This window comes from Marmota marmota, unplaced genomic scaffold (assembly GCF_001458135.2).
Source record: "Marmota marmota marmota unplaced genomic scaffold, marMar, whole genome shotgun sequence".
In the NCBI taxonomy this organism is placed as follows: domain Eukaryota; kingdom Metazoa; phylum Chordata; class Mammalia; order Rodentia; family Sciuridae; genus Marmota; species Marmota marmota.
The window spans coordinates 13,077,368-13,089,392 of NW_025999990.1; the positions used below are offsets into that span (position 1 = coordinate 13,077,368).

The 12,025-nt window shown below is 37.6% G+C and overlaps 1 long non-coding RNA gene across 1 annotated transcript in view; it reads right to left on the reverse strand.

Moving 5' to 3' along the window:
* Positions 1–1,085: 1,085 nt before the first annotated feature.
* LOC125617717 overlaps positions 1,086–12,025 on the reverse strand; it is a 21,497-nt gene continuing 10,557 nt past the window's right edge. Inside the window, exon 3 of the long non-coding RNA XR_007348808.1 lies at positions 1,086–1,759. This is a non-coding gene — a long non-coding RNA (uncharacterized LOC125617717). The remainder of the gene's footprint in view (positions 1,760–12,025) is intronic.

Sequence of the window (12,025 nt, forward strand, 5' to 3'; positions counted from 1 at the left end):
TGGAAGGAATGAAGCCATCAAGAATGAATGCATATAAGAAAAAGGTCCACAACCTGAATTACAGATGTGAGAAGGACTCACATGTGTATGTCTACAAAGGGTCTGAGGACAAAAATTGTTGTTAGTTGTGTAGGAGAAAAATAATTGCAGATATTCTACATAAATATGGTACCTGCAATCATAAACATCTGAAAACACATGTATACAGCACAGAGAGAGAGAGAGAGAGAGAGAGAGAGAGAGAGAGTAAAAAAGTACCTAGCCTTCAGCACTTTAAAATCAGCCTGGGCCCAAAGATAGGATAATGTTTTTCAAGACAGGGATTTTCTTTTTTCATTCCCTTTAATCACCCAAAACTAGCCATAGTGTGACAAATTTTAGCATGAAATGGGTCTTTATTTTTTTTAAAAAACTTGAGCTACAGGGTATCAGGTCTTAACAGAAACAATAAAAGTTGCTGTGTAGTTTTTTATATTTTGGAAATATCTTGAGTCAAAGAACTTTTAATTCAGTAGCCCAAACCTAGAAGAATTTATAAAATTGTGTTGAATTTTATTATTACCGACATCGTTATGGAGCATGTAAATACTGTTCCTTCACTGGTAATAATTCAGAACACTGTAGTATTTCCAACAGCACTAAGACTTCTGTTGTTTTATATGCCAGTTCCTTTAAGTTGAGTTCCAAAAAATTACCATAATCAAGTCTAAATCACTCCATTAACCAAAAGTGAATGAACTTGATTCTATTTTTGCCCTAACTCCAGGAAGGTGAGTTAAAATTATAATTGAGAAAAAGTAGACAACAGCTGAAAATAAGTGAGTTTTTTCAAGAAACAAATGAGCAACAGAATTGAGAGTTCCCTTCAGTCTAAAACCCATCTGGATTCATGTTGCATGAGATTCATCCTTCCAAATAACCTATTAGAAGGATGGGGATGTAGCTCAGTGGTAGAGTACTTGCCTAGTGTACATGAAGCTCTGGGTTTGACCTCCAGCACCAGGAAAAAAAAAAGACAAAATCTATTCGATCATTTCCCTCATCTTTTAAAAATCCATCAGTGGCTCCCCACTTCCTGTGTGATAAGATTAACCATCTTAGATTGACATAGGTTAATGAAGCCTGGCTCTTGGGTACCTGCCCCAGGACCTCTCTCTCTCTCTACTCCTCTGCAGAAACCTTGTGCACCATGGAAACAGTTTGATATGCTGGATATTTCTTGAGAACTTAACATAAAGCTCCAGAAAATGTGAAAATGACTAAGATTCAACACAGAACTTTCTACAATAATGTAAAGGTTCTATATGTTCTGTCCAATGTGTATATGTTCTGGCTATTGAGCATTATGTGGTTAGTAATATTGAGATACTGCATTTTTATATTTATTTAATTTTAATTAAATTTAAGCAACCACATTTTGTTAATACCATATTGGATGGCACAGCTCTAAAATATCACAGTGAATTACAGATATAAGCTTTAAGCAACTGTTTCAATTTTCTATTGCTTCATAACAAAACACTATAAATTAGCAGCTTAAAGCAACAAGAAAAATTTATTTCTCCAACTGTGTCCTCTAGGCGAGGCTTAGCTGGCTGGTTGTTTTGCTCCACTATCGTATCTGCCGGGACTGGGAGATGCAAGATGGCGCCTTCACTCATCCATCTGGTACCTCAGCTGTGATTTCTGAAACAGTGGAGGATGGGTTGAATATCTTTCTCTTCACACAAGTTCTCTTCAATGGCTAGCCAGGGCTTTCCTGCAAAATGATAGGATAGCTGAACTTTTCACCTAAGGCTACATATTTAAAGAAAGTAGAAGCATCTAAGCTTCTTACTGGCTGGAATGAGAACTAGTACATTCTGTTGGCTAAAGCAAGTCACAAGGCCTGGAGACACTAGCAGAGGGAATGAGGCCTTACCTTATAATGAGCTAGGTGGCACCAGAGAAGAGGAATGGTGGCAGCCCCCTCAGGAGACCACCACAGCGACTCTAGTAGGGTTGACAGCCATTAACAGAGCAGGTAAAGGAAAACATGAAAAGCAACTTAAATGGCAAACAAAGGTGACATTGTAAGAATCCAAAAAAGGAGAAAAGAAAGTGAAGAATTAAATTGGCTCTAGGACCTATGAAAACAAAACATTATTAAAAGAACCAGAATATGAGATGGCCACCAACTAAACCAGAGGAACATGGCTCTCCACTAGAAATCTGATGGATGACCAGGTTTACCTTAGTGATCTTCCTTAGTGATCCTCCTGACCTTCTTGAGGATGCTGGTCTTGGTGATTCATGCCTTCAGATTTAAGGGACCCTTAAACAGAACCAGGGAACCTATTGGCTTCCTCAAAATGAGCGGAAAACTTCACTGGAAAAGCCATTCAGGGCTTCTGCCATAAGGGCTCATCTGATTCGACAAATCAAATCAGATTTTCCTTGAAGCAGTCACTCCAATCTACCCAAATCTATTAGAAATGGCACAGCACCACATGTGGGAAAGTGTTGGCAAGATTCTGATTGGAGCTAAATGGGAAGTTCTAAAAGATGTTGACCCAGTTATTGGAAGAGACAATAAGAGTATAAGGCAAGGGACCAACTATAAATAAAAAAGAGAGAGGGAGGCTTGAATAGTTTGTGTGTGACCGTGGACAATCAGTTTAACATTTCTGAATTTCTGGCTTCTCATGCACACAATGGAGATAGTCCCATCCACCTCATAGGGTTGTCATGGAGAAGAAAATGTTGAAACATATCAATTCCATTCCCTTACCCTCATCCTAGGTTTCCTTGCTATCTCTTTTAGGATAGTAATGGAGAAAATTCAACTGTCAAAGGGATTATTCAAATGATGACTTTCTAAAGACAGTCTGAAAAACATATATTATGATCACACCATAATGTTCCCTGAGGGAGCACCTGAGAAGTTTAATGGTATTTCTGTAATAAATAAACTTCATCAGAATTTAAGTTGCTTACAATAGCTTTCCATACTTTGGAATAGTTTATCTTTAATATTGTCTTTTATCTGGGGGGAAAAGAAAGCTGCATTGCTTAGTGTTTGAAATGGTCTATCTGAGTTTGCTGACCTTGATCCAACACAAACCTGAATGGATTAAGTGCCCCGGGAATGCACCAGATCAACTCGTCCAATTTCCACACAATGATCACCACTAAATCAGCCAAATATCCTTGTAAACCTACTATGTATTCAGACCAGAGGGGACAAAAAGATATTGACATTACTCAGAGAACACACGTTCTCATTGGAGAGAAACATGCACAGCCTACGTGATATCTAACAATGCCAGTGTGTGACGCATTTCAAATTCATGGGAAAGAACACACGTGTGACAGGAAGTCAAGGGAGAGCAAAGCCCCATAGTGTGGCAGTGCAGGCATCATTGTACTTGGAGTGGACCTTCACATCAGGACAAAACGGAGAGACAGCATGGAAAGAATGGAAAAGGAGACAGGAGCACATGATTGAACAGTCCAGCGACCCTGCAGCGGTGCTCTGGGGATTGCAAGTCTTCATGCACACACAGAGTGCACCTTTGACTGCGCCATACAGTACCCTCTGGCACCAGGAGGGAGAGTGGTCCAGGCCACAGACCTCCAACCGCCCCAAATAGAAGGCCCTGGATAACACTGATTTTAAGACTGGGAGAATGACATATGCCAAATGCTCTGGGGGAGTGTGAATTTATTGCTCCCAACTTCCCCATTCATATGTATCTAAATTTCACTTTTAAAATAACAGCTCCTGCTACAAGCGGATCACAGAGCACTCACCATCAAACCTTGTGCATTGGTGATCTGTAATTTCCTGTTAAGCCAAATCAAAAAATTGTAAGACTCAAACCGCATTCTACAACTTGTCGTGCTGAGCCCTATCCAAGGTGTTTCCGACAGCTGTTGTCACCTTAGTTCCCTTTCTAGAAATGTGATTTCTTATCCCCTTTGTCTAATATAGGGACCAGATAGTGACCTGAAGTCCTAAGTGAAAAGACCAGAGAAAAAAACTAAAGTTAGTAAATGACATTTTAATATAGCTTTCTCATTCCTAAGTATAGCAAAACCTGTAAAAAACACTTGGAAATAGCGAGTAGACTCACACTCTGGGCCCTCTCCCTGACAGTATTTATTACTGATCTAGAATGTACATTCAGCATCGTGGACTCCTGTGCACTGAATCTCTCTCAACCCGAGCAGACAAATGGACTAAATGTTTACTCTTGAACTTCTTTGAACACTAACTTCTGCTTTTCAGTTTGTCGTGTCAATTTGTCTGAGCACTGAAATGGAAAACTGAATAGTTATTTCAAAAGTACAGATGGAGCCCCTTGTTTATAGTATAATTCTTTACACCAAATGGAACTGCAGCAGGTTCAAAATTTGTAAAGGTCTTCCAAAAATCCAAACACATTATTCATTTCAACAAATCTGACAATTTTTGAACTACATAAATTTCTGAGCAATTTTTTTAGTCCATTCGTGTTAACTGAGGTTAATTTGAAGATATTGCTACTTCCCAAAGAAGCAGTTGAATTCCAGAAGGCAATTCAAGCCAGAATATAATTCAGTTGGACTCTTCTGTCTGTACAAAGAAATTACATATAAGTAAGGACATTAACATTTAAAAAAATACCTAGTTCAACTCATTTATACTTACCAGATAAATGCTTTTTAACAAAGTGGAAATATATTTCAATTCACTTGCATGAAAGATAAAAAGTAGACCGCTTTTTTCCCCATCTCTCATTAATTCTTATACTATTGTAATTACATTTGTTATAAGCATTTAGTTTTATGCTCTAAAAAATACAGATCTTTTTTTGAAGTGGGAAGAATGAAATTTAATGGGAAAATATAATAATTTATCTCAACAAATTGTGTTGACTAGAGAGATTATGGCCTAAACTAACTGGTCTGTTGACAAGTCTCCAATGATGGGGGTTCCCATTATAAGTCTTTTTCAAAGTATGCTTCTGAAGGGAGCATGTTACTGTGCATACTTATGTCATATTTTTAAATTTTGAATGCTAAAATTGCTACCTATAAAGGAAGAGACACCGAGAACAGGGAAAGCTGAAAGTCTGGCCAATTGCCAGGACTTTAGAATCTTTTCTTTTTTTCTTTCTTTCTTTTTTTTTTCCCCCCCAGCAGAGGAACACCAAATTGCTGCGTGAAATAAAAGTAGTTTCTATCTTTGGACATCCTCGATGAGACATTAGTATTCAGTTTGATTTAGATGGGGAAGAAATCCAAACCTGATTTTTTCCAAATCACCTTGGCATTTGACTGCTGATTGACACAATAAAATGAGAGTCCTGCCCCAGAGAGCAGTTTCCCAAACCAAAAAACTACATGATTTGCAAAGTGACTTTCATAATGAGGTGAATTGGCCACCCACTTCAGCAACTCTCTGATGCCATCAAAGATAACTATGGGGAGGACAGAATCTAACCCTCTCTCCTTTAAAAAAAATGAATCTCCTTCAAAACAACAAAAGGAAAATTTGGAATTTCATGAGGATTACTCAGAATCCTCCAAAATGGTCTTAGCTTTGTCAAATCTGGATTTAAATGTCAGTAATTTAAAGCTAGCTTTTTGAATACAATGTCTATCTCCTGCAGCTGGGCCATATTATTTCAGTGACTTTTTTTATGCTGAAGTTGGCTATAAGTTCTATGCTTGATTTATGAAGCAAAACACTCTATTTACTGTACAATGCTATAGTGCTGACATGCGGGTCACTCAGAAATGCATTTGGAGTGGAGTGTGGGAACAGGGTTAAATGAGCAACATGCAATGGTTTATGAATGCAAAATGTGTTTTTTACAAAAAGAAAGCAAGATTCTAAGGGCCCCAATGAAAATTGTGACAAACAGAGGCAAGCTGTTTGAATTTATTTGTAAGCACAAAGATTACATTTGACTAGGCAACTTTGGACTGCACTGAAAAGTGCAAAGTGTAAAATATAAAATTAAATAAAAATGAAGTACGGACTTTCCAGACACCCTCAGGGTTGTAGGGTTCCAAAGTTCTAGGACCTGCTCATGCTTGTATGAATTCCATATGATAACAATTTCTTCTTTTTCAGGGCTTAAGTGGGGGTGAGTGGGATAAAGAAGTGGCCAACAGCAATATAATTGATCACCATTGTCAAATCTGAATGGTTCATAACTTGAAAAACCTCAGACACATGCATTAATATGATACAGAAGTAATTTCTTCATATCCTGAATTTTAATTCTAACATTAAAGCTAAGCATTCATGAAGCTTATTTCTTACAGAGTCAACAAAAAAAGAAAAAAAAGGAAAGAAATGGATGAATGGTAGGGAGGGGGGCTACTAATTTTTCTCTTCTGGTAGTTGGCTTTTTTTTTTTAGGGGGTTAAGGATTAATTTTTCAAATTTTATTAAATGGCCGTGAAACCCATGTGGAGTTCAGGTGTGAGGTGGAGAATATAAACTTGGAAAGAGGCAGGCAAGTGATTTGCTAGTTCTTCAACCTATCTGTGATTTTTTTTTTAACCCTGCTTCAATTCTAAAATCATATATCTGACTAACAAGATAGAGAAGAGCTTTAGAATGAAGCAGTCCAATTTTGTACCAGGTGGAAATTACAGCGTACTTTTCTTACTATATCAAAATTCCAGAGAACATTTCAAAAAGAGTGTCTAACTTGTTTTAGGAATATGCTACCGGAAGATCTGAGTCCCTCCCTAAGACTCTACAGCCTAAAGAGAAAAACAGTGAAGAACTAGGCCAGGCCTGAGTACCAGCTGGCACATAATCAGTGAAAGGAGAGAAGAAGTGAATGAGAAAAACAGGTTTGCAGAAAGCAACCACTTTGGAGGCAAAGCAGTCTTGTGCTTCCATTCAAGATTAGACGGCCCCTACCACTTAACGCCTGTCAGAGCTGGATACTATTTTACAGTTAAAACAATATCCACTTGAAGAAATAAAACTGATTACTTCTGAGAAAACTCTCATGCAATTTTTTCCAGATTCTTCTCTGACCTGATGGGAGATTTTGCCGGGGTTACCACATGGCTCACCAAGATGCGGATCCTGATACTGGAGCAGCTGTGTAAAATATTAAAGTTGCCTTAAACATGTTCACTCCACAAAAAAAGTAATCAAAAGGTAATGCCCCAAAGCAACTGAATACTGTAAACCTAACCTACAAGGAGATCCTTCTTAGATACAAAAGTGTGACCCGAGTGCTTCAGTGAAACTTAATTTCCTGCTAGCTAGGGAAAGAATGATAGACACCTTCTAATTTGATTAAGTCATTTTGGGAACCAGTGGGTCTCCTGCCAAGGTGGCGACTGATAAGATTTGATCTTAGTAACAGCAGTCAGGGAACAGCCCCTGCCTTTATTGGGGGCAATGCTTTTGCCATCAGGCTAAGGGGAAATCAAATTCTTTGTGTTCCCAAGACTTTAGAAAGCCTCCACATTAACTTGAACTGCAGGATTTGATTCTCCCAGATCCACACAGCTCTGCAGACTGCCCAGTGGCAATGAGACCCATGCTGACCTAACCCAAAGTAGCCCTTCTTCTTGTTGAAACTATGTTCTTACCAATTACCCTATCAACATTTTGAAAAGCTATTCGATATTTTTCTCAGAGTAAAACAAAAAAAAAAATCTTTGATGAACCTACAAGATCAATCAAGTACCATGTAAACCTTGACTCTACTAGGTTGATTGTTTTGTGGAGAGTTGCTGAAATACTGAGTAGTAAGAGAAGGTCTCATAATTAAAATCCTATATTCAAGGATCTGAGAAGCTGCTAGTTTTTTGTTGCTGTTGTTGTTGTTGGTGGTTTTTTTAGACCTTAATATAGAACCCAAAACTTTGAAACTACCAGAAGAAAACATAAGGGAAACACTTTAAGATCTTGGCATGGTCAATTATTTTTCTGGATAGAACTTTGAGAGCCCAGGAAATAAAATACAAATTGACAAATGGGATTATATCTTATTAAAAAAACTTCTTCACAGCAAAGGGAACAACCAAGGAGTAGGAAGAGAGCCTACAGAATGGAAGACCATCTTGGCCACCTATTCCTCTGATAGAAGATTAATATCCAGAATATAAAAGGACTCAAAATAATTCACAGAAAAAAATAATAATAATCTAACTCAATAAAAGGGCAAATTATCTGAATAGATGCTTCACAAAAAATAAAGTGCAAATGGCCAATAAATACATGAAAAAATGTTCAGAGCCAGGTGCCGTGGCATACATCTCTAATCCCAGCTACTTGGGAGGCTGAGGTAGGAGGATATGGAGTTCAAGGCTAGCCTGGACAATATAACAAGGCCCTGTCTCAAAGAGAAAGAAACCAAAACAAATTTTTTTTAAAAAAAATCAAACTATCTAAAATTTGAAAAAAAAAAATTCAATCTCTTTTGCCATCAGAGAAATGCAAACTAAAACTACATTGAGATTTCATGTCATCCCAGTTAGAATGGCCATTATAAAAATAATAATAAATTTTTTAAAAATAACAAATGCTGGTGAAGGGATGAAGACAAGAGAAGCTTTATACACCGTTGGTGGAAAAGTGAATTAGTACAGTCACTATGGGAAACAGTATGGAGATTCCCTATAAAACTACCCAAAATTCTATCTTACAAGCATTGAAATTCTACCCATTATTAAAACCTTTCAAACCTTTGTCTTTGGGATTGTTCTTATCATCAGTTACATGTGGTGTCCCTTCCTTATTAAACTGTCCGTACATTAACTATTTGATGTTGCCTGTTTCTATAGCTGTTTGGATACTAACACCTAAATTTAAGCTCCTTGAGGGCAGCTCATTTGTTTTATTTTTGGTTTTGTCTGTTGTTTTGTTTTGGTAGTTCCTATAGAGGTCTGAGGAATCCCTTAAATATATAGCTACTTCATAAATATATGCTGATTTGAATAAGATGCTAAAGGAAAAGCAAAATTTTGTGTCATTTCAATAAAAGAGAGGAAGATTGGGCAAAGCATTATGTTCCACAACAGCTTGTACATTCACAAATGTGAATTCCAAAAGAGGCAGATAGAATAACTCATGTTAGGGGAAAATCTCAATGAATGTATATCATTCACATTTTAGAATGAGCCACTCAGCCTTCAGAAATGAAAGACATTACCATTATTCCCAAACATAAAACTAGAGAAATTAAAAAGGAGGCGGAACTATTAGGTCCTCTTGGTTTTTGCCCTGTCAACTCAAGACCTTGGCTCAATTCCATTCTTCAGAATGACTGGAAGCAGAAGGCAATTTAATGTATTCATTTGCCTTTTGAAAAATGAGTTTTAAATGGCTCAAACAATTTTTCTTTAGAATGCTGGTTTGCTGGTTGTATCAAGTAATAATTCAGTGGTAATAGTAATAGTACTGGGGACTGAACCCAGGGGTGCTGTAGCACTTCACGACATCCCCCACCCTTTTTATTTTTTTATTTTTGAGACAGGATCTCACTAAGTTGCTGAGCCTGGTCTTGAATTTATAATCCTCATGCCTCAGCCTCCAGAGTTGCTGGGATTACAGGAGTGCACTAATTCACACGCAAGTAATTCATTCTTGTGAAAATCTTCCCAACTCCCTCCCTTAAATAAGTTGATCTTGTTTTCAATTCCTGTCCTTTTTTTTTTTTCCTAAAAAACATAGAATAAGAAAAGTTCATGGGCCTTGAGATGCTCATCTTTAGAGTTTTAAGTTTTATTTAGTTAAGATATCCTTGGGGAAAATATTAAGAATGTATTGTTGGATGCTCACTGGAATTTCATGCCATTGAATTTCATGCAACTGAAAAGGTTGTTGCTGGGTCATTAGGAATTGGTGCATTAAGATACCTGGTAGGGTGACCCACTTGTTCTGTTCACCTGGATTTTTCCCAGTTTCAGCACTGAAAGGTCTATGCCCCTAGAAAGCTCCTTAGTCCTGGCCATATTCCATAGTTGGCAACCTTATTGTTAACAGCAACGCCTTTCCACTGTGTCCCCTTTCGTAACTCTGAACCTTGTATTGCACATATAACATACATTCAAAAATTTTACTTAAAAATATGAAATGATTTTTAAAAGACAGCAATATGCCAGATAATCAATAATAATGATAATAATAACAAAACATTGGTAGATTCTTTGTTCCCAGAGAAGCAGTCTCCCTAGACTAGCCACACTAATCTGGGGATTCCAGACCCCTCCAAAACTATGGAGTTACCATAGGAGCCTGCAGATTCATATGTACGCCAATAATACCTGTAGACAGAATAATGTGACTCGTGTGTTTATCTTTTCAAATATTTGTAGGAACTACCGTCACAAATCAGCCAAGAGTTCATTTACAAATTTTAAAAATTCAGTACATGGATCTTAGAACCACAGACTTTGAGAGTCGGATGGGACCTTGGAGATCCACTCGTGTGACTCCCTTCTTTTCCAGACATGGGAGCTGAGTTACACAGCTAGTTAATGGGATGTGTGCCCCATGAACAAATCTACCTCATGGTGCTAAGCTAATTACAGTAGGGTTTATATAGCTCTTATGGAATTGTGATTAAATCCTGTGGGGATCTGTGAGCGCCAATTTACTATCTATCTTCAATGGCATTAAACAGTGACTGTCCCCTACCCCCACCCTTGATTGATCATACAGTGACAGCCAGAGTGTAGCTACAAGGGGATAGGAGGCCTGTCTCTGAGGCCTGGTTCTCCACCTCCTGGTTGAGCGATCTTGAGCAAGTCATTTACCATCTCCAGGATTCCGTCAACCTCATCAAGAAACAGAAAAGGACCTCTGAGTTCCCTTTTCTTGATAACATTTGTACAAACCTGTAAATTATTATCAAATTCCTTGGTCAAAACTTATAGATAATTGTCTCCTGGAGCTTTAAGGAGAACCACTTGTATACAGCTAGTCGATGGCAGAGTTACAATTAGAATCTAATTCTCTGGACTCCCTGCCTTTTATCTACTTTGGTCCCTCCACAGTATATGTGATTAAGTTTGCAATGACTGCCATCTGCCCCTAGGAAGTGTAGAATCACAGATAACACAACTATCAAAAGAAAAAATAGAAGACGATTTCTAATGTCCAAGTTTAGAAATGGAATTTTCTGCTTCGTGTACTATATACAAGTAGTGACCATTATTGATATTGTCATTATTATTATTATTATTGTTATTTTTATTCATGACTTGCTTTCGAGGGGTGCCTTAGGGTTTACAAATCATAACCAATATGATCTTATTTAGGTCCACAGCTACATTCTGACTTACGTAGAGACAGTTTTTGCCATTAGCTTATGAGCATGGGGTTTGATGCCCCAAGACTGTACCCTCCAACAAGTTAACTGTTAACCACATGTGGCTGCTTGCATTTAAATTCACTAAAATTAAATAAAAATTTAAATTCTGTTCTTTGGTCACAGTAGCCACATCTCAGCAGCCGAATGTGGGTAACACATTTCATACCATAGATATGAGGCATTTCCATCATAGCAGACAGTGCTGCTGTAAGAGAATGTGACTTACCCACAGTCATGTGGCAAGGTCCAAACAGAAAACAGAATCTCAAGAGTGTTCAATAGCAACCTGAAAAGGAAGTATCTGATGTTCTCTATCTTTTAAACACCAAAGAATTTTCAAATATTATCAAGGTCAGGCCTTTTCAAAGACTATCTATCAACAACTGATTCTGAATCTTGAGTCAGCCAGGAGATAAAAGGAGGACTGGAATTCATACTACTTTGGTGTTCTAGCCAGAGCTACGTCATCCACATTTAATACCCTCATTTTTTCATAAAAAGTAATAATAATAACTGGAAAGCATATTACAAGAAAAACTCAAACTATTGTAATTTTTTGACAAAACACAGTTATAGAAAATTGAAAAGCTAGTCATTATCTAGTTCCAAATCTATACCTAATTCAAAACCAGAATACTGTGAAATGCTACCAACAGGTAAACAAAGTCCAGGAAGTTGTTTGTTTGTTTGTTCTGGGGGGGGGG